Source organism: Tenrec ecaudatus, chromosome 1, assembly GCF_050624435.1.
Source record: "Tenrec ecaudatus isolate mTenEca1 chromosome 1, mTenEca1.hap1, whole genome shotgun sequence".
Lineage (NCBI taxonomy): Eukaryota > Metazoa > Chordata > Mammalia > Afrosoricida > Tenrecidae > Tenrec > Tenrec ecaudatus.
Genome location: NC_134530.1, coordinates 172,882,645 through 172,906,440, shown reverse-complemented (window position 1 = coordinate 172,906,440; position 23,796 = coordinate 172,882,645). Strand labels below are relative to the sequence as shown.

The window sequence follows — 23,796 nt, the reverse complement described above, 5'->3', positions numbered from 1 at the left end:
CTCTGGTAAAGATGCCTCTCTCAAGATCATTCTCAGGGCGGGTGGAGGGTGGAGAGAAGTTTGAAGAATACTTATAACCACAGTTTGAAAGGGGTTTATCTATTTACTATCTGAATTTGGGGATATCAGAGTCAGTGGAATTTTAGTATTATTAGACCTGATTCAAATATAAAAGTTTTCCTCTACAAAAAGTATGCATATGCTATGTTGCAGTTATGTCAAACCATACACACATTGTTTTAAATTTCAATAATTTTGTTAAGGTAGTAGATTATGAGTGATTTCTGGTTTTTTTGTTTTTCAAGTTTCTGAGTTTTGAAATAGTCCTTTTGAAATGGAAACATTTTTTAATTGATTACACAATTTTCTATTAGTGGCTGAGATCACTTGTTAAGAACTCCACTACACCCAGAATGATCACTGAAGACAAAATGGGTGCATAAGCAAATGTGGCAAAGAAAGCTGACAGTGCTCAGCTATCAAGGGATATAGTGTCTGGAGTCTTAAAGACTTGAGGATAAGCAAGTAGCAATCAGCTGAGAAGCAACAAAACCCACAAGGAAGAAGCACACCAACCTGTGTGATCATGAGGTATCGATGGGATAGGGTATCAAGCATAAAAGACCCAGAACAAAAAATCCTATCAATGTGAATGAGGGAGAGTGCAGAGTGGAGACACAATGCCCATCTGTAGACAATTGGACACCCATTTACAGTGGGGTCACAAGGAAGAAACAAGCCAGTCAGGGTGCAGTATAGCACCGATGAAACAAACAACTTTCCTCTAGTTCTTTAATGCTCCCCTCCACCCCGCCCCCACTATCATGATCCCAATTCTGCCTTACAAATCTGGCTAGACCAGAGGATATACACTGGTACAGATAGCTCGCAACACAGGGAATCCAGGACAGATAACCCCCTCAGGATCAATAATGAGAGAAGCAATACCAGGAAGGTAAGGGTAAGGTGGGGGGAGAAAAGGGGAACTAATCATAATGATCTACATATAACCCTCTCCCAGACGGACAAAAGAAAAATGGTTGGTGTAAGACATGAAGAAAATATGTATAAATTATCAAGGGATTATTAGGAAGGGAGGTGGGAGAGGGAGGTATGGGGAAGATGAGGAGCTGATACCAAGGGCTCAAGTAGAAAGAAAATGTTTTGAAAATGATGATGGCAGCAAATAGACAAATGTTCTTGACACAATGGATGTATGCATGGTATGCGATAAGAGTTTTGAGCCCCCTATAAATTTAAAATAAATAAAACAATAAAATGTTTAAAAAATGAGAAAAAGCTGTATGAACCCCCAATAAAAACATTTTAAAGTAATAATAAAATGTTAAATAAGAAAAACAAAGCTGTAAGAACTCCCAATAAAAATATTTTTTAAAAAGAACTCTTCTACATAATTCATTTGGTTTAGTAAAAGTACTTGAACAGTATGAAAAAGGTACTTTTAACTCAGTCCTATAAAACAAGGGTACTAAAGAGTTTCTAGCAAATTTGAAAGGGGTCTTTGTGGTGCTATGGGTTAGATGCTGGGCTGCTAACTACAAAGCTGGCAGTTCAAACCCACCAGAAGCTCCACCGGAGAAAGATGAGGCGGTTTGCTCTCCTAACCACTGATAGGGTTTTGGAGACTATAAGTCTTTATGAATCTATAAGGTCTTTGTAAGTATCTCTGAATTAAAATCAACTTTGTGGCAGCAGGTTTGGAGGGATTAATTTTAGTTATGGGGGTTCCATAAAATTAAAAAATAATTTGTTTAATTAAAAAATGTGCTTCTAAAAATAAAATCAACAGCTACACTTAATTCATCTGTCTTTTTAAAAGGTGCAAAGGAGGTTCTAAGCCTGTAGTATGAATAATAGACAAGACTTGTAGTAAATACTATATTGTGATATCAGTTTCTAAAGTTTATTATTATAATTTTTGCAACCATTTGCAAGAAAGGGAAAAATCATAAAGAGATAAAACTTTTACAGCATGAAGGAACTTTATGAAAGCATTTCAGTTCCAGGGCCTTTGAAATGGTGTTAGAACAGGGTGAAAAATACAAAGGCCAAAAAACCTTTAGCTGAAAAAAGGTCATGTTTTTCTTAGTAAGAAGCATGCATGGGTATTTGAGATAATTTATTCTAATGTATCACAAAGTTTGCCAGTTTAAGAATACAGGGTGATGTAAACTGTAGCTAATGAATGATGGGTCAAAGCATAAGCAGTATTTGGAGTTCCTGCCCTTGTGCATTGCATACTTGAGTACTTCCGTGCCTGATAAATGGTGTGGGCTGAAAGCCGGTTCTGGCACGCCTCTGCATCAGTTTGGTGACCTTAAAAGGGAATTAAGAGAACTCTTGAGGGGAAATGTGAAGTACTCTCTATCAGGCAATAACTGCTTTTGCTTCATTGAGCTTTACTTTAAAGGTCAGATTATTAAGACCCAAGCTTTTCAGACATTTCACAGCAGAACTTGTTTTACCTTGATATATTTTCCTGGAGCTTATCTTGAAAATACATTTTCAATTAAATAATTTTAAAGTAGTACTTTTCTATTCTATATAAAATAGAAAAATATTCACATCAATTTCAGTAAGGAGAGGCCCAAGTATAAGATTCACTAGCTGTAACTATAGAAAATGTAAGAACGCAGGTGATTAAAACAAAGCATTACATCTCAACATAATTCATATTTCTCACGCAGATAAGAAAAATGAAAAAAGCAAAAGAAATGCACTCCCTGAACAGATAGACACCAACTAAAAAGATCTTCAGTGGACATCACTATTGCCTTAGGGAACAACAACCACCACCAAAAATAAATAAATAAACCCAGTCTTGTTAAATAGCAAGTGTTTTTACAGAAGCCTTTAGAGTACAGTCTGTACAATAAAGAATCATCCTACTTTACAATCAAAACCCACTACTGATGAGAAGCCACTCAAAAAAAGGCTCATTCATAAGTGATTTCATTGATTACATGGGGAAGTTAAGTACATAGAAAGGGAGGAGATAAGTGTGTCTATTAAAGCACTAATAACTATGAAGACAAGAAAATATTCTAAAATTATGGTGATAATTATACAACTCTTCTTAATATGACTGAATTATTGAGTTGTATAGTTTGTGAATTACATGCCAATAAAACTGCTAAAATAAAAGTGTCCATTGAAATTGACAAAATTATTCCGTTTTTAACCCTACATATAGCAAGATCTTCAGGTGGTTTTCATTTTAACAAAGAAGTCTCTTACTCTATGCTTTACAGATAGTATACAGATATACTTTACACATAGTGCAAAAGGGAGGTGGGGGAAAGTAGGGCAACAAATAAATTTTAATGATAAATATTATACTCGTATATGCTTACTTTGTTTCACAGAGTCCTGTGTTAAATGGAGAACACATTTCAGTGGAAATATATTCTCCTTATTCACAAAAAATAAATTAATTTTTTATCATTTCCCCATAGAAACTCAATTTGAGAAATAATTGGTTACATGCAATTGCTACTATAAAAGAGATGAGAAAGTTAGGATCATAGCTTATATGCCCACTCTTCACTTAGCGCTAGGTTCCAAAGAGCGATCATTATGTAAAAACTGGCATCATGTAGAGGTGGAGGGTGGCCACATCAGGTCACGTTGGTGCTTATTACTGCTGGAAGTACCCCATTAGTGCACAAAATACTTGGGTAGATCTTTTACTATTGTCATAGATGTGAAATGTCAGATAATAAAAAGTTGCTAAGTGAGGAGAACTATAAGTACAGTCTCCAAAACAACACAAGGATTCAAGGCACAGCCCAGTTAGTTGAATGGGGGGCAGGGGTGGGGGCTAGTTATCAACTATGCACAGAAACAGGAATAAAAGGACATTAGCCTATAAATAAAAAGATGTCAAAAAGTAACTCATAAGTGGCTTTTCTTCTATACCTACTGTACTGATTATACTTACACCTCAGTGGACTCATGTTGTACTTGTTGTCCTTTGGTGATTGGCTAACTTCACTTAGCATGATTTCCTCCAACCCTTCCCATGAGACGATGTGCTTAATGTGATCACCAGTACTTTTTTAGTGATGCATAGTACTCCATTGTGTGTATGTGCCAGTTTTCTAGTCCACTGGTCTATCGATGGAAATTTAGGTTGTTCCAATTCTTTGTGATTGTGAATTTTGCCGCAATAAACATTGGAACGCAGACGACTGGCCGAGGTCTATTTCTTACCTCTTCTGGGTATATGCCCAGTAGAGGGTCTGCTGGGTCATAGGCAACTCAATTTCCATTTACTTTAAATATCACCAGATGGCTTTCCACAGTGGCTGTACGTATCTACACAACCACCAGCAGTGGGGGAGAGTTCCTCATCCCCCACCGTCATGACCCCAGTCCTTTCAGTTCTGGCTAGACTGGAGCATGTATACTGAGACAGGTAAGAGCTCATGACACACAGAATCCAGGTCAGATAAACCCCCCAAGAACAGAAATGGGATTAGCAATACCAGGAGAGTAGAGGGAAGAAAGAGGGGGAAGGAGAAGAGGACCGCAATAATTGATGTAAAACACACACACACACCCTGCTAGGGGGATGAACAACAGAAACATGGGTGAAGGGAGACGTCAGAGAGTGTAAGGAAAAAAATTACAATTTATAAATTATCAAGGGGTCACGAATGGGAGGGAGGGATGGAGGGAAAAAAAGAAGAGGTGTTACCAAGGGCTCAAATAGAAAGTGAATGTTCTGATATAAGTGAGAGTGAGTTGGGGGGAGGGAGTTGACAGCACTGATGATTGTATAGCCCAACCAATGGGACTGAACAACAAAACTGTATGGGAAGGGAAGGGACATATTGGAATGAGTAAGATATGTCAATAAAAAATATTATTCGACAATAATGAGTAGCGATATCAGGAGGAAGATAAGGGGAAAGTCGGGGAGCAAAGGGGGAACCAATGATATACATATAACTTCCACCCTTGGGGATGGACAACAGAAAAGTGGGTGAAGGGAGACATCAGAGAGTGTAAGGAAAAAAATTACAATTTATAAATTATCAAGGGTTCGTGAGGGAGGGAGGCAGGGGAGGGAGGGGAAAAATGAAGAGCTGATACCAATGGCTCAAGTGGAAAGAAAATGTTTTGAAAACGATGATGACAACAATATACAAATGTGCTTGACACAATGGATGTATGTATGGATTGTAATGAGCTGTATGAGCCCCTGATAAAATGATTTTTTAAATATATTATGTGAGAGAAAGAAAAAATTTTTGTTTTTTTGAATATGGGGTGAGGGGTAGGTTTGGGGGAATAAATGTAAAATTAAATTTGATTTAGCAAGGTCTAAAAGAAACCCTAGTGGCAGACAGTTGGTAAGCTTTGGGCTTCTAACCCCAATCAAGGTTGGTGGCTCAAATCCACCAGGCACTTCGAGAGAAGAGCTGAGACTGTCTGTGTCCATAAAGATTTACAGCCTCAGAAAGACGATATATATAAGGCCGCTATGAATTGAGATTGACACGCTAACAGTGGGTTTGTTTGTCATGAGATAAATGGGCACATAAAAAACCTACTGGACTACGTGTCACGAAAAACTGGAAGATACTGAGATGGTGGAAGGTTGCACAAGGAAGTTGTTTCCAAAGATTCTTCTTTGTTGTAAGGGAGGCGTAGATGTCCACTTCCTTAGAACAACGGAGGCCTAATGCTCTTTGTGTGTTCCTTTTTCTTACACATCAGAGCTGGGAAAACAGCAAGGCCATGAGTACAACTGAGGAAAATGGAAATTATATGCCTGCAAATGGAGTTCAGATAAGCACACTTAGGCCATCATAAAATGTTACAACCAAGTTTTATTTCGGTGACCCGAGCACATCCCTTCACATGCCTTTCCTTGCAAAACACAAGTGATGGTGGAAAGAAGCATTTCTGAGGTTTGAATGAAGTAACGTAGAGCAGAACGGTAGGAAAATGCCACATTCAACTTACTTCCAACCTTTACTGTTTGGGGTGGCTGTTTGCAGCTCACACCTGAAGCCACGCAATGTCACCCACGTCACAATAAAGAAACCTTGACTAGCATTTCTCTACAAAGCTGCTTTTACAAATGGCAGTCGTTTCTCTTTGGCTGGCCTGACCACCTTTTACCCCCATTCTGTCCTCCAATGGAAAAGCAAATAAAAGCTTATATTTAAGGATAAACTGTCTGAGATTCAAGTTAACCAGAAACACACATTTCCAGTCGTTTCGCCCGTAGAGTCATTACTAACCAGCCTTCTGGCCGCCTGAAACAGCCTGCTCAAGTCCTGTTGGCCGTGCGGTGGCGCAAGGCTCTCAGTACAGGTTGTCAGTGTTGGTGCTCCGAGGGGTCTTAATCTTCTCGATGTTTTTGAGGATTACGTCATGCAAGGTGGCATACTGGTTGCGGACGTGCAGTAAAATCTGGCGCACGCTCAGGTACTCGTTTTCGTCGACCTCGGCCACGGTGCGGCGGTAATCTTCCACCTGCGGGTACTTGACGATCTTGGACACCAGCTTGGCCCGGGTGCTGTAGTAGGTGGAGAAGCGGCGCAGGTAGGAGGCAGCCGTGCTCTCCACCGTCCACAGCTGCTCCACCGTGTCCTCCTGGATCGACACTCCGAAGTTGTTGCCATCCTCCACCTTGGGGATCAGCAGCTGCACCCACATGCGGACCGTGCTGCATTTCTCTCTCAGCAGCTCGAGCTCGGGCTTGACCTGCTCAATCAGCTCCACCAGATGCTGGTTGCTCCTGAGAAGCTGTCGCTCGCCCCATGGCAGCGCAGGGGTCCTGCTGGGAGACTGGCTCCGCAGGGCCTGCGGGTCCCACTTGGGCCCATCCCCCATGGTATCCGGGGCAGCAGGCTGCTCCGGAGCCGGCACCGATCGGATCCTGGACAGGTCTTGCAGGCGGAGCTCCTGAACGCGACTGTCCAGCTCGGACAGTTTCTGCGGGAAGAAGGTGGACACCAGGTCCTCGGCCTCTCGGGCAATGCGGGCCCGAAACGAGGCCACTTTCCCCTGAACGTCCGGCTCCAGTTTGGGCGGGGACGCCATGGCCTCTACGGGCGGCACACAAGAACCGGTATCCTCCTCCTTGGCTTGGGCCTCTGCTGTCACCAACTCCCAACAGCTCCGGCTGTGCCACGCTGGAAACGGCGTTCCGCAGGCTCCGGGTGCGCGCGGCAGGACGCCCAGGCAGGCTTCCGGTGCCTGTCTCACGGGATGCCATGCCAGCGATAGCTGCTGGAGCCGGCCTGGCGAGCGGCAAGCCAGAGCAAGACAGGCAGGCAATTCCAAGGAATTTAATAAACAGAAGCACTGTATGGCTGAACGATCCCTGGATCCACAATCCCTGAATCCAGGACACGCTCTCTGTTTTTGGAAGGCACTCTACAAAATGGGCTCTTCGGAGCAAGGCTGACATCTGGGGAGAGCTTATGTATTCAGTAATGGTTCACTTCACTGTGGTAGTTTCATCAAATTAGCAGACTTTTGAGAGCGTCTAGAGGGCTTACCTCCATAGGATCCCTGGAGGCACGGTGGTTATGCTTTGGGCTGCAATCCTCAGAGTCAGCAGTTCAAAACCACCAGCCACTTGGCAGGAGAAAGGGTTTTCTACTCTGGTACAGGGTTACAGCCTTGGAAATTCACAGGGGCATTTCTATCCTGTCCTATAGGGTCACTCAGCAAGGGCTCAATGTGAGTGTGTGGGAGTGAGTGGGCTTACTTTGCAACACAATTTCTTAAAAATCTTAAATTCTACGCCTTGTCTTAAAACATCCTTAACAAAATTTGAACATGGAATATAAAGTATAAGGTCAAACTTCATGAATTTGATAACTTACATAGGAAATTATCCTTGTTTTTAGGAAACACATTATGGGATAAAGGGACACGATGTATTTAACTTATTCTCAGGCAGGTCAGAAAACCATTACGTGTATGAAGAGAGTAATAAAGCACAGGGATGTTTAAAATTAATCAATTGGCATAAAGGCAGTATGGGAGCTTAACATTACTCTGTTTATTAAGTATGAAATTCTTTCAAAATGTAAAGTATAAAACCTATCTTTTCCTGTAAGATTTTAAGAATTATGAAATAAATTCTACAGTCTTATTTTATCCTTGTTTGTAGCCCTTGTGAGGCCCTTGAAATGCTCTCTTTTTGATCTTTGCACATTATGCAATGAACCATGTATTAGCGTTATTTCAAAAAGTATTATTCTAAAATTCTACAATATAGTGCTATATGTTTCAGTTAGATGGTAAATTCTTTCAGGGCAGGGCAAAGTATTGGAGTGTTTCTATTGCATCTAGCACAATGCTTGGCATGAAAAGATAGTTAATACATGTCTAGTGAAATGATTTTGAAAAAGTAAGATTTTCGCTAACCATACTTCATATAATCTAGAACTGAGAGGAAAGCAGCAGCAAGGTAAGCATGATGCTACAGGTTGAGTTCCCCAGCAAGCAAATTCAGCGCTGGCTTACAAAAGCTTTCCCGGGGAAGAGACTTGGATCGCCTGTGGAAGGGGGGCGGGGGACAGAAAGAGGGAGAAGGTGGACTGCAAAAGAATCTTAAGAAAAGCCTCAGGGGCCCAAGTCCTGCAGAATTGTCCCGAGTTAGAGACACGTCAACTCCTGAAGAGGGCTCTGAGCAGTGCAGCATAACATCAACGACACATGCCCTACATAAAGATAACTGTACTCCACACTAGCAGTTTAAATTGTGCTCAAGTTAACAATATTTAGCACTAAGAAAACAAAAAACCACAAAACAAAACACAGCCCGCTGCCGTCGAGTCTTTTCTGACCGACGTTGTTGCTGTAGGTCAGCTCTGCCCCAGAGCACCCTCTGTACAACAGACGAGCATGCTGCCCGCTCCTGTGCCGTCCTCGCACTGGTGTTTAGGTTTGAGCCCATTGTTGCAGCCACAGTGGCAATCCATCTTGCTCAAGGTTTTCCTTCTTCCCATTGCCGCTCCACTTTATTTACCAAGCATGATGTCCTCCGTCAGGGACTGGTCTCTCCTGATGAAGTCTCACCATCCTGGCTTCTAAGGAGCATCTTGTACTTATTTCTAAAAGATTTGTTTGTTCTTTGGGCAGTCCATGGTACTTTAAAATATTCTTGCCAGCACCATAATTCAAATGTATCGATTCCTCTTTGGTCTTCCTTATTCAGTGTCCAACTTTCACATGCATATGAGATGACTGAAAATACCAAGGTTTGGGTCAGGTTCACCTTAGGCTGCGAAGTAACAGTCTTGCTTTCCAACACTTTAAAAGAGGTCTTGTGCAGCAGATCTACCTAATGCAATGCTGGTGCCACATTCGTCTTCACCTAGCCAGCGTCTCTGCATTAGGAGATTGGATTATTAAAAGCCCATAAAGGAATTTAGGCGGGGGATAAAATATACACATACATTGCTTTGAGTGTTGAAGATGGATTTGAAAAAGAAATTAGAGACTGGGGCCATTATCTAAATGAGAAAGTATGCCTCAATGAAGTGTGTGTGTGTGTGTGTGTGTTCCCTTAATAATTTCTAATTACATGTGAATTAAGTCTCTTCCAAGAGAGGAATTATATATAGAGCACACATATTTTTACACAGACATATTTACATTCAAGCTTGGGAAATTTATGACTACAAAACAAAAAAGTAAAATATAATCTTATAATAGATCTATAATCTCCCCCATTTTCTTTATTACTTCAGAATTAATACAGAAATTTCCTTTTATATACTTATAGTTTTAAAAGTTCAGTGGTTTACCATTTAACAATAGTTCTTTTCATAGTGTAAATAGTTCTAGTAGCTCTTTTAAAGAGGTGGGGTAGTTTCTTTCCACATATGTTAAGAAACTTTAATATAGCCATTTATATGAAATTATTTTCTTTAGTTTTCTAATGAGAGAATACAGAAATCCTTAGGGGCTTCAGTTGCCCTATTTCCTAGCGTGAAGTAAGCTTTATTTATTCATAATCTTTCCTGTTTGTGAGAGTTGATAGGAAAATAACCACACCTCATTTGTCTTCCCCCAACACTCAACAACAATCAGCAGTTGTTTTACAATTGTCTTTATGCATTCGCGTGCCTTGATCTGACCCATGAAATGACACTGAGCACCCCAGGGAGAGCTGTGTCGAGTACGGTCTTATTCAGCTCAATGTCCCCTTGTACACAGCTCAGCAGGGCTCATCGTGTACTGATGCTACTAGCTGACATCTCTCTTCTTTTAAGAATATCTAAGACTTCTAGACTGATTTATCCTTGAAATATCTCCCAACTCCAAGATTAGCCCCCATGAAAAAGGGATTCTGTGGTCCAAGATGTGAGTCTCTCTTACGGAATGACGTTAGGCAACTGTTATTCTATCAAATATTGTATATAAATTTAACCCTAATAGGGGTTGAGAATTAATCCTTTAAAGTTCATTTTTCATGGATTTCTATCTCCAAAAGTTAAGAGGAATACAACCAATGGGATTCAACTCGAGGTCGGCTTAAATGTGTAGGAGCCCTGGTGGTGTGGTGCTCATACATTGTGCTGCTGACTGCAAGGTGTGCCACTGGAACCTACCAGGCACCCCTCACGAGAGATGAGACTTTTCATCCCATAGTTACAGTCTCAGGTGGTTTTGGTTGTTGTTGTTTGTTGGATATTTATCCCCTAATATAAAATCCTCATCTCTGAGTTGTAATTGATTTTAAGTTACCTAGCACTAATAACCTCATGTATCATTTGTAAACACTTGCTGTGGACATCCTAAACTACTTTTCATTCTTTAGAGTATTCACACCAACACACACAGTCTTAGTATTGCAATGTCATTACGGAGGCAATGTCGAAGGTCAACAGTACTTGCTCTTCCTTTATTCTTCCTCCTAGTTGGCTGTAATAGGGGTACAGAAATAAGACATGCAGAGACATTCAGTGTGCCTGTGTCAAGGGTACTTATTAATTCAACATCTCCAGAACTTGGATCCAAATTTAACATGTGTGCGTGCCTTTAAGTGAAGAAGAGTGGCAATGTAGTTAAGATTATGGACTCATCCTGCAGGGTCAAATCCTAGCCTTGCCACTTACTAGCTGTTTGACCCTTATTAAGTTATTTAGCCTCAACAAATGTGCTTGACACAATGTATGTATGTATGGATTGTGATAAGAGTTGTATGAGCCCCCAATAAAATGATTACCAGAAAAATACAATAAAAAACAAAATAAAGAAAAAATGCTATTTAGCTTCTCTGTTCTTCATCTCATAAAGGTTGCTTTGAGAGTTAAATTAGTTAAGATATATAAAAAGTTTTAGTACATTGGCTTGACCATAGTAACTACTCAATAATTATTGACTATTATGGATGGAGATTTGTCAGCATTCCAAAATCTCCCTTGATTCTCTGAAAGTTGGCCAGAACTATGAATTCCAAACCAACCAGCCAAGAGGCAATGTTCTTATTCACTATCTTGTAGTTTAGTAATTGTGCTATTTGTGCTTTGGAACTGAATATATGTAATTTTCTAAATATCTTCCTTGAATGATAAGTATTTAGAGATTATATCTAAGAAGCGATAGGTGAAGTAAGCAAAATGTTGATTGACTACCTTGGCTAGGAAGTGCACTCCTAAGCAGAGCCTGTGCTCCACAGGGCTGAGTTTTGAGAAGTAGGTCACCAGGCCTTTCTTCTGAGTCACCTCTAGGTGGATTCAGATAGCTGCTCAGCTTTTGGTTCGCAACGGCATACACTAACCATTTGCACCATCAAGGAGTCCTGGCAATAACTATGTATTCCATACATTTATTCATCAGGTTCATATTATTTTATGCAATCAATTTCATGATTGTATATCTTAGAAACAATGGCACCTGCACTCAAGAGTCCTTAAGATCATTGATTTTAACAACAAAAACCCATAATCTCTAGGTCTTTGAGTTTTAACTTTTTAAGCTGCATGGCCAGTGGTTCTCCATCTAAGAGACGGATGTCTTCCTGTTTACTGATGAACAACATAACAACGAGCTTGGTATTTTTCAAATAGGAGGGCAACTGTTCCTTATAAGTATTTCTTTTGTTGATGACAAAGTAATGGATACATAGTTTAGATCATCTTACAACAAAAGTCAGTCTGAGTGGGGTGGCAATTATATATTTTATAATTATGATTATACCAAGTACCATGACTTTAATTGAGCACAGAGAAAGAAGTCTACTGGATAAGATTATCCTTTCTCTGCTCCCCAAAACAATTGTTAAATCAAACAGAATAAAGGTTTCTGGGTGGCTCAAAAGAGAAAACCAGAGGAAGAATTAAGTTATCACACAGGACTCAATCTCATACGGTCGATCTGACTCACAGTGACCCTATAGGACAGAGTACAAGTGCCCCTTTGGGTTTCTGAGACTTTACATCTTTACAGGAACGAGCCTTGTGGTTTGTAGCTCAATTCACAGCCCCCTGTGCAGCCCAGAGCGCCTTACAGAACTCAAGCTCGTGGAAATACTTAAAGTGTTACAGTAACGGCACCATGGTAGTCCTTATCGCCCTCACCTTGTGAAAGAACAAAACAAAAATCAACCTATTCCATACATCATTATTGATTTAGATGCGATTATTTTATAATTTTATTTATATTTAGTTTATATATTTATTTTGGTTGTAGCATTAGAAGTATAGAATATCCCTAACACAGCTTATGTTTATATGTTCTTAATAAACATTTTATAATAGCTCAATGCTGGGGAATTTCTTCTTTTAATGAGGATATATAGCTCAAGTGTGAGAGACACAGTGCACACAATTATAGAATTATATTCCTGAAATGCATGTCTAATTACATTTCCATCTTCTACAGGGTAAACACCAAATTCCTTAAGCATGATCCACAAATTCTTTCCTGATCTGGACCTTCCAGTATTTGTCTCCCAGAACCTACTGTACATTCCAACAGTTCTCATGCACCCCTTAAAAGGCATAGTCACCTCTGTGTCAAATGCCACACTGCCCCATCTCCCTCCTACCCTTTACCTTACTCACCCTTCTATAACCAACCCTAGTGGTTCCTCTGAAACAGTCCTCCTTCCTCTAAGAAGTCAGTGCTCCAGGTAGGCGTTAAATCATGCTGTAACATGTACATCTCAAACAGCTACACCGGTAAAGATGTCATCAAGAGTAGCAGTTTATTTGTAATATCAGAGTATTGTGCATATCACCCCTTTACAGTTCCTCCAGTGCCGGGACTCTGGATTTACAACTCACTTTTCTCCACTATATTACACTCCTCAAGGGCAAGGATGTCATCATATTCATCTTTATATGCTATACAGCAAAACAGTGCCTGGTACAGTGGGCGGTCAATGAACAGTGAGTCAATAATGGACTAATGAAGTAAACCAGGATAGCATTTTATCAGGCAGTACCTGACTAACAGAAAAGATAGGGCTATCAAGAAACTTGCCTTTTCCTCTTCTGAAAATTTTGCTGAAATGTGCTATATAATAAAAACAAAGTCCATTTGGAAAGTAGGAGTCTTTTGGACTGAACCACCCTAGGAATTTCTCAAGGAAGGTAAGAAATATATATTTATTTTTTTCCTCCAACCCAACAACACAGAGTTTCATATTCTGCTTTCCAGTCTGGTAATGCACCAGACGCGCATGAGTTATACTCATACTTAGCTCTGAAACAAACAGCCCTCACTGAAAAAACTGGGTCGCTGCACGTCAGCATCGACTGGATGGCAGCGAGTTTTGGAGTTTAAAGGACTGGGTTTGTCTGTAGAGCGGTTGCCATGCAGTACTACATATTCCTGCAACATGGCTCAGGGAGCACCAGAGAGGTACACACACCAGGACTAAGGGGGGTGTTGGCTCTGACTCATGCTCCTACTGTTTATTTATAGCTTCTTATTAGTATGGAGTTTGTTTTATTTGGCAAAAATACAAGATTTCAACAGACTGAGAGAGGAAGATGTAAGAAACTGCCTAAGCATGAAACTTCCACAGCTGAATAATAATCTGTAACTCAGTGCTCTATCAACAGGCTCTTTAGGGGCTGGTTCAAAACCCTCCAGAATTACAAATTTCATGAGCTGCAGATTTCACTGCTCAAAGGAAGCAGTGGTTCACCAAAGAGCTTATTCTTCCACAGACACTCCCATCTACAATTCCTTATTCCTCCTGCCGGGGAAACATTCTTCCACTAGTGTACAACATAGATACCAAAGAAATTCGAATTTACTTAAATTTCACCGACAACAGAAATCGTCAAAGGCACATTTTTAAAAAACAAGCCAAAGAAAGTCTCTCTTGCAATCTGAAAATATGTAAATCCTCCATGTTCATTAACAACTACTCTTTGTCCTTGTACTCTGACTGCTCTTCTCAGTACCTATTTTAAATGCAGTTCTGCTGTGTATTTACTTATAGATTTGTTTAGTGTCTATCTCCAGTTTCTGTCTCCAGTATTGAAAGAGCAAGGGCTTTCTATTTTTTTTTTTTTTTGGCTCACTTTGGATTCTTGGAAATAAGAAGAGCCTGGAGCATAATGGCTACTTAATACACATTTTGTTGAGCAAATGACAGTAAATTTGATTCAGTCCCTTGATTAAATAATAATTCTTTGTAGATGGTTGTAGCTTGAAAAGTTTTTTAAATTATAAGTCAGAAAATTAACCAAATGAATAGTCACAATTTAGTATGAATAAAGTTTTTCAAGTAATTAAGTTAAATTTTGAAAGGTTTAAAAAATGTTTTCTGCCCTGAAGATAGTTCACATTTTTCTTTAATGAACAACAGGAGGCACTAGCAGCTCCAAAGAGCGTGGGCGTGACTTAGTACCCTCGCCTTTTAAAATTAGAACTTCAGTTCAAAATGAAAGCAATGCTTCACATTTTAGTAAAGGGGCAATGTCTCCCTTGCTTTATATTTTAAGATCAGGCAAAGGGCACCAAATTGCTAAAAAAAAAGCAACCAAGCCTGATTTTGATTTCTAATATGTATTTTGTGTAAGAAGACACTATACTCCCCCTAATCTGAGCTGAGAACAGCACTGGTAAAACAATCCTAGGAGAAAAGAACTTTCAAATACCTCATAACCATACACAAAAATAAAATTTCTAGAAAAAAGCATGGGAAAAAATCTTTGAGGCCTTGGGTAGACAAAGACTTATTAAGCCAACAAAAGTATGCTTCATAAAATGAAAAATGATAAGTTAAAATCCATCAAAATTAATCATTTGTGTTCTTTGAAAATGTTCATATGAGAATAAAAAGAACATGAATAATTTTTTAAAAAGCAAGAAATAGAAAAAAAATAATAGACTGAGGGACATACCATATCAAATGCCACATACAGGACTTGTATCTAGAATATAAGAGTACAGCAGTTTTGGAGCACCAGTACAAATACACCTGCTACTCTGGGGAGGAAGGCGGGGAAGGGGAGGGTGGGAGAGACCTAACAATCTGCTCCCTTCACGATCACTACCTAGGAACCCTAAGGAGGCAATTTTATTCTGGTACATAGGGTTGCAAAGAATGACAATTGACTTGACAGCACACAACAAAAATAACATCATCCAGAATATATAGAGAACTTTCAAAACTCACATTTTAGAAAGCAAACAACCCAAATTTTAAAAATGGACAAGTATTTTAACAGACATTTCACTCATTGGAGGCACTTTACCATTCAGAGACTATTCAAGAATCGATGTGATGCACTGACTACTAATGATTTAACACCAATGAGTTGTTGGGGTGACCTCGAAGATATAATTCATGAAGAAAGCAAACACCATTAAAGGGAGAAAACACCAGCATGGATGTCAGAGGAGGCTCTGCAACTTGCTCTTGACTAGAATGCCGAAAGCAAAAGGAAGAAACAGTGAAGCAAGAGAGTCCAAGAGGGAGATTTCAAAAGTTAACAACGTGTGATAATGAAATGTGCAAAGATCTGGAATTAGAAAACCAAAAGAGAAAAACATTTAGCCTTTTCAAACTGAAAGACCTGAAGCAGAAATTCAAGTCTTGAGTTGAAATGTTGAAGGTCCCTAGCATTGGATTGCTAGCCACATGGTAGGCAATTTAAACCACCAGCCACTCCATGAGACAAAGATGAAGTTGTCTGGTCCTACAAATATGCACAGTCTCAGAGACCCTACGTAGAGTGACTACGACACAACAGCAGTGGGTTTTGGATTTAAGAACAAGATAGGGAATGATTTAGGCAGTATCAAAAGGAGTTGCTGTACCAAAAAGACTAGTTGACATGGAACCATTTCACAATGGCATTAATCAATAACCCATGGTAGTCGAAGAATAAGTTCAAGCCTGCACTGAAGGCAATGGCTAAAAAAAAATAAAATAAAAATCAAGCTGTAGGAATTAACTAATACCAAATGAATTGTTTCAACAAACAGATGCAACAGTGGAAGTGATCATTTGTCTGGCCAGCCACCTGGAAGAGATCCATATTTGTGCCCGTTACAAAGAAAGATGATTCAACATAATGTGGAAATTATCATTAACATCACATGCAAATAAAATTATTCTGAATATAATTTACAACTGATTGCAGTAGTACATCGACAGGGAACTGCCAGAAATTCAAACCAGATTTTAAAAGGACAAGTAACAAGGGATAGACTGCTATCAGACAGATCTTAACTGAAAGTAGAGAATACCAGAAGATATTTACTTGAATTTTAATGACTCTGTTTTAATTATGGATAAAATTGAAAATGAGAATTCCAGAACAATTAATTATGCTCAAGTGGAACCTGTAAACAAGCTACCTGGCAGAAGTTTGAACAGAATATTATGTAGTTTAAAACCAAGAAAGGTGTGTTTCAGCTATATAATTTCAATATATTTATTCAATTTTATGCAGAGTAATAATCTAAAGAATCTAGACTACATGAAACAGGATTAGAGGAAGATTCATTAACAACCTGTGATATGCAGAGGTCACAGCCCTTGCATGCTGAAAGTGATGAAGACTTAAGGCATTACTGATAAAGATCCAAGACTTTGGTCTTCAGTATGGATTGTACCTCAACATAAAGAAGACAAAAATCCTGGGCCATCATGAGAAAAGGGCAAATGACTCAAGTTACCCAGTATTTCATCTTATTTGGATCGAGAATGTGCACTAATGGAAGCAGGAGTCAGGGAATCAAATTAAATACTACATTGGGAAAATTTGTTGCAAAAGACCTTTCTGAACAGCTATAAAAAGCAAAGGTGTCCCTTTAAGGACTACGGTACAATTGACCCCAAATCATTGAATTTTCTTTTTTTTTCTGGAATACTTTTATTGGGGGCTTTTACGTCTCTTATCACAACCCATACATTCCTCCAGTGTGTCAAGCACATTTGCACATATGCTGCCATCATAATTTTCAAAGCATTCTCTTCCCACTTGAGCCCGATATCAGCTCCCCAGTTCTTCCTCCTCTCTCCCCACTCGCCCTCCTTCATGAAACCTTGATAAGTTATAGATTATTTTTCCATATCTTCCATCATCCTCTGTCGCAAACCATAGAATTTTCAATCACTTCATATGCTAGACAAAGAAGGAAGACTGAAGAAGAATTAATGCCTCTAAATTTTGGGGTTAGTGAAAAATATTGAAAGTATTGTGGGGCTGCCAGAGAATGAACAAATCTGTCTGGGAAGAAGTACTGTCAGAATCCGCTTGGATGGAGAGACTTCATCCCTCACCCCCTGGACGTGCAATCATATCAGGATGGAGTAGTTCTTGGGAAGGACATCAGGCTTAGTGAAACAGAGAGTCAGAGAAAAAGAGGAACCTCTCAAGGAGATGGACTGACACACTGGCTCAAGCACAGCAAGGATTGCAGGGATGGGACAGTTGAACACAGGGTTGGTAGGACCAACAAACAACTCTAAAAAGTGGGCATAAATTTTAATATGTATTTCACTTGTAATGATGTATGAATGGGAAAAAACACATGAAAAAAGTTCAATATTATTAGTTACTAGGAAAATTAAGGTCTTCAGTGGTTAATTCCACTTATTTCTTGTTCATAGTCTCTTCTGAGTCTGGAAGCTCTGCTGAAACCTGTTCATTTTGGGTGACCCTGCTGGTATTTGAAGTACCAGTGACATAGCCTTCAGCATCACAGCAACACACAAGTCACCCCAGTACAACACACAGACAAGTGGTGGGTCCACAATCAATGTTCAGGGAAGCAGCAGTCAAGAGATCAAATGACACACTGCATTTGGATAAATCTGCGGCTCAAGACCTCTTAAAGTGGATGTCATGTTGAGGACTACGCCATGGCATATTCAATAGCCTCATATACATGCGAAAGTTGGACACTGAATGAGAAAGACTGAAGAAAAATCTATGTATTTGAACTGTGGTTCTGATAAAGAATATTGAAAGTATCATGGCCTGTGAAAAGAACAAACATCTGTCTTGGAAGAAATACAGGCTGAAAACTCTTGAGAGGCAAAGATGGCAGAATTTCATCTCATGGACTTTGGACATGTTGTCAGGAAAGACCAATCCCTAAAGAAGGGCATCATGCTTGATAAAAAAGAGGGAGAGTTCAAAAGAGGAAGGCCCTTTATGAGATGGATGGACGCAGTGGCTGCAACAATAGGCTCAAAATAAGAACAATGGTGAAGGTGGCCCAGAAAGGGGCCATGTTTGGCTCTGTTGTAGCAGAGCTGCTATGAGTTGGCATGGACTTGATGCCCGTGAGTCTGGGGATTTTTGGTTTGAAGACTCCTTCCATATATATTTGAATGGCTAAAATGAAAATGACTACCCACATCAAGTTTGTATGAGTCTGTGGTGTAACTGGAAAAGCATATCCTGCTGGTAGCTCTGTAAAATGGAACAACCACCTTAGAGTCTCTTAAAAGGTTAGACGTATACCTACCTCATAAGCCAGCAATACAATTCCTAGGTATTTCCCCCAAAGAAATGAGAGTATAGATTCTACAAATAGTTTACATAAATATTCACCATAGCTTTATTTGCAGTAACCCCAAACAGAAACAACCCAAGTGTCCAACACAAATAAGTGGCTAAACAAATTGTGTTATATCCATACAATGAAATATTACTCAGCAATTAAGAGGAATGAACCACTGGCAAAAGCAACAACATGGGTAAATCTCAGAATAACTGAGCTGAAAGGAAAAAAAAAACCCTTATACAATGTAAGGTTCCTTTATATTAAATTCTACAAAATGTAAACCAGTTTTTAGTAAATGAAAGTAGATGAGTAGTCACCTAGCAATGGGGAGAGCAGACAGGGAAGGGTCACAAAAGGATAAGAGAAAGCATAAAACGTTTGCAAGGGACAGATATGCTGGACTTGGGGGGGGGCGGTTCACGGAAGTATGCATGTGTCAACACTTATCAAAAGCGGGGTTAAACACATGTACTGTACTGCATGTCAGTTACAAGACTGAAACAGAACTTCTGGTAGAAGCAGCTGCCGGACTCCAGACTTAACCCTTGCCAGAAACGTAACAGTCACAATAAAGACAGTTCTGGGGAAAGTTATGCCAGGCATTTTAGTATAGCAAAATTAGAAGGGACCCAGTTGTAAATAATTAGATAAGCCATATCTAACCTACACAATGCAGACATACAAACTTAACAAATCAATCTAAATAAAAGCCTTCTTAGATAGTCTACCTTTTACCAGCCAAGTGAATAGCAAGTAATCGATTTAAATTTCCCCTTGGAGAAATTGTATTGTGACAAGCTCATCTCTTTGGAGAAGAATCACCCTGTTCTAAAATTTTTCATGCAATAAATCTTTTAATTCCAGTAGACTTAATCAGATTTTTCTTTCCATAGCCTCAATACGGCTATTAAAAAAAAACCCACCAACATTCATCTTAAAAAAGAAATAAAAACATGTAGCATTTGAGAGGAATACATTCTAGCTGCTACTTGGGATCCAGAGGCAGCCTTTATTGTGTTGTGTTACACACATAGGTTAACCTATGTGTGTAACACAACACAATAAAGCATGTAAGTTTTCACTATCAATTTTAATGATAAACTATTGTTAAAGAATAAATCTTTGCCTCATAGATCAATGAAGTAAATTCAAAGAAGCTGCAAGGCTTAGTTTTTATAGTAAAAGAATCAGAGCCTTCCCTGGCTGCTATGAAGGTTAACTCCTCAGAAGGAGAGATGACAGGAATCCCAGATGAATGCTTACTGGCAAAATACTCCCGACTGCAACAGCACCACATTAAAGCTGACTTATTTTGAAAGTGTCAGAGAACATGCCAAAATGAAAAACCAAACCAAAACCAAGTAATATTATGAGGTTGAAGCTACAAATCCCTGTACATGTCCTAGCTTCCAGCAGCCAGAACCGATGGCAACTGTGAGGGAAAGAATAAAGAGAGAAGGAAGGGGGCACGGCCAAGGCATTGGCACATTTCCTCACAGCACCTGGACAGATTCCAGAAGGCTGAAGATTTCAAAGATTGTGACCCATTTTAAAGTTGTTCCAGTTTCAAATATTTTGTTTTCTGCTCAACTGAGGTTTTTCTCTGTTTTATCTGGTTATTGTTGTTAGCTTTTTTGACTCTTTTTATTTTTGCTTTTGTATGTCTTCTGGTATGGGAAATGCAGGTTGGTGAATCTACAGAGACCGTAACTAGATTAATGGTTTCTTAAGAATACAGCTAGGGAGGCTGGCGGAAATGGGGGTCTAATAACAAGAAGTACAAGCGAGAAGAGAATGCTCTACAACTGACTGTGGTAGCGATTGTACAATTCTGCTCAGTATGATTACGACTGAATTGTATGATGTGTCTTATGGCCCAATACATTTGCTTATTTTTTTAAGGAGACTAAATACTACTACTACTACTACTACTACTACTTCTTCAAAGATGCCTGATGCTGTCACCAGAGAGAAAACGACCTGCTGTGTAAGTTGTACTAACACAGTTGTGTCTCTCACACCTTCTATTATATTGTCCCCATGAGCGAAGATTTAGGAAAAGCTCAGTAAGGTGGGTCTAAGCCCAGGAACGTTCCTTCCCTACACTGGACAGCTCATCCCAGTCCCCTGGACGAGTTAGTGTGTTGTCACCACGCTCGATTTACCTCAATTATCACTACCTTTTTTTTTCTTTCTTTGCTAGATTAAAAACGAGGGTAGAGGCCGTGCTTTGTTTAAGTTGTTATCTGAGCCCTGGCACCCAGCTACAGAGATTTCACTTGCTGACAACTCATTCGTACCTGCTCCTCTCACCTCTCAGATTTCCCAGCCTTATGCCAACATCCTCACTCTCAGCAGAGGACAGGACATTGCACTCCACTGGGCAAACTGCTAGTGCTTTCTTCTCTCCCTGGTGTCAAGCCTCCTCCCTAGGAAGAGGGCCCTCTCCCTGAGAGAAGACAGGCTCCACCTTCTACCACAGAGCAATGTTCCCCTTCTATCCGAATTTCATCCTTTCCCCTCTCCCCAAAGCCTTTATTTCCTTACTCCTATCTGCTGCTTCATTCCTTTAAAATAAGACTGTTATTTAGGATTTCAAAAATCCTCTTTTCTCTATTCTCTTTCATAGGCAAAATCCTCAAGAGTTTCACAGTCATCACCGCCTAATCGAACTTCTATTTCCCCATGTCCACTAAAGAGTTCTTGTCAAGGATACCAATGACTTTTACGCTGATACATCCAGTGGATGATTACCTTCACATTACCTGGTAGTGGAGAGGGTTAAGTGGCAGACTGCTAACTGCAAGTTCAGACACCACCAGCATCTTTCTACTCTTGTAAAGACGTACAGCCTCAGAAACCCTCAGGGACAGTTTCTCTCTGTCCTACAGGGTCGCTGTGTGCCAGAATTGATGCGAGTCCGTGAGTTTGGTTTTCGAGGTTTTAGCTGGCCCCGTCAGTGGTATTCAAGAGTCAATCACTCCTTCCTCTCTCCTGTCTTGGTATCCTAACTTTCTTCCTACCTTTCTGGTCTCCTTTGTTGACCCAAACTTCTTTAATCCAACTCTTTAATTCAGTCTGGTCTCTCCTCGCCCTCTACACAGTCTCTCTATAAAATCACATTATTATAAGTTTACAGATGTAAATAGACAATTCCCAAATTCACCTTCTTATCTCAGATTGTTCATCACACCAAACTCAAATTCACAAGCCAACATGCATCAGAACCCCACAGGCATTTCAAACTTAATGTTTGTAAAAATACTTCCCAATTTTCACCCCAAGACTATTAACCTCTCTACATCTTTTTTCTCAATAAATGACAGCACCATCTACTATAAAGCCAGAAATTTGAATTATCCAATATATTTCTAATTCCCAGTGATATTATTGGAAATATATCATATATACTTGAATATAAAGCTGACCCGAGTATAAGCCGAGGTACCTAATTATTACCTGGTGACTAAAAAAAGAGATAGTCCCTTGGGCATGCAGAGAAACGACATATTAGACATGCAATTACATAACTGGCTATATACTGCACTCCTACCTTCCGCCCTGCAGAGCTTCCAGCATGTTTCCATACTATGAATTGGAAAAATCCTAAAGCCCATCTATAAAATGCTCTTTATAGGTTATCAGCGGCGATGGCTTAAACTAAGTATCACACAGTTAGTAGGAGTTTTTTCAGGAAAAACCAACCAAGTGTCAATGTTCTGACTTGCAGATGGTGTCAAAAGCTAAATCAGAGTCCAAAATGAGCACATCACTGCATCTGGGTGGGTAACGCATGAGATGAGTGTTTAAGACCTTAATTCTGAGTTAGGGCAGAAATCATCAGTTTTTCCTAATTCTAATAATTGCTTCCTCCATAAGTTCAGATTGTGACTTTAATTTTTATCATAGAATTTTAATAATCATAAAAATCTGTAGTAAATATGGGTTGGACTAATAATTATTTAATAGATAAACTTTATGGAGCTTGGCTCTACTCTGTCTCACACGTGGGTTGCTATGAGTCAGAATCAGCTTGATGGCAAAAAGTAAATGAAAAAAGAGTTATTTAATAGGCTAGCTTCCTAGTCTTCTGACTTGTGCACTGTACAGGCTGTTCCACATTACAAACAAGATCTGCTCCCAACTCTGCTTTTTTGAATTTGTCGGTAAGGTGGACCAGGTGCATACAGTTCTTGGGAGCATTACTTTCACTCACTGCCATCAAGTGGATTCTGACTAATAGGGACCCTATAGGGCAAGACAGAACTGACCCTGTGGGTTTCCAAGGCGGCAAAGCTTTATAGAAAGCCTCATCTATCTCACTCTGAAAGGCTGATGGATTTGCAAGTCAGTAGCCCAACACATAACCTACAATATGCCACATTAAGGCTCAACCTTCCTTTAAAAAGGAGTTCTGGTGGTGGTGTGGTTAAGGTGCTTGACTGCCAAGGTCAGAAGTTTAAACCCACCAGTCAGTCACTCCATGGGAAAGATGCAGCAGTCTGCTTCAGTAAAGATTTACAGCCTTATAGGGTTGCTACAGTTCTACTCTGTCTTAGAGGGTTGCTGTCAGTTGGAGTTGAGTCAACAGTAGTAGGTGTGATTTTGGGTTTAGTGAGTGGAAAAAAGGCTCAAAGCTTTTTCATGAATCTAAAAAGTGCATGTGCAGCAAATGAAGATGACTGTGAAGAAAACGAAGGTGTTGGTTCAAGAGCTCAGATGGGACAGTGGATTAAGCATTGGGTTACAAACCCAAAAAGTCAGTGGTTAGAACCCGCCAGCCACGCCTTGGGAGACGGTTGAGGCAGT

At 39.8% G+C, this 23,796-nt stretch overlaps 1 protein-coding gene and 1 pseudogene across 2 annotated transcripts in view; both read right to left on the bottom strand.

Moving 5' to 3' along the window:
• ATF6 (activating transcription factor 6) overlaps window positions 1-23,796 on the bottom strand; it is a 235,030-nt gene that overhangs the window by 78,780 nt on the left and 132,454 nt on the right. The window lies entirely within an intron of this gene.
• LOC142437175 (proteasome activator complex subunit 3 pseudogene) lies at window positions 5,887-7,181 on the bottom strand (annotated as a pseudogene).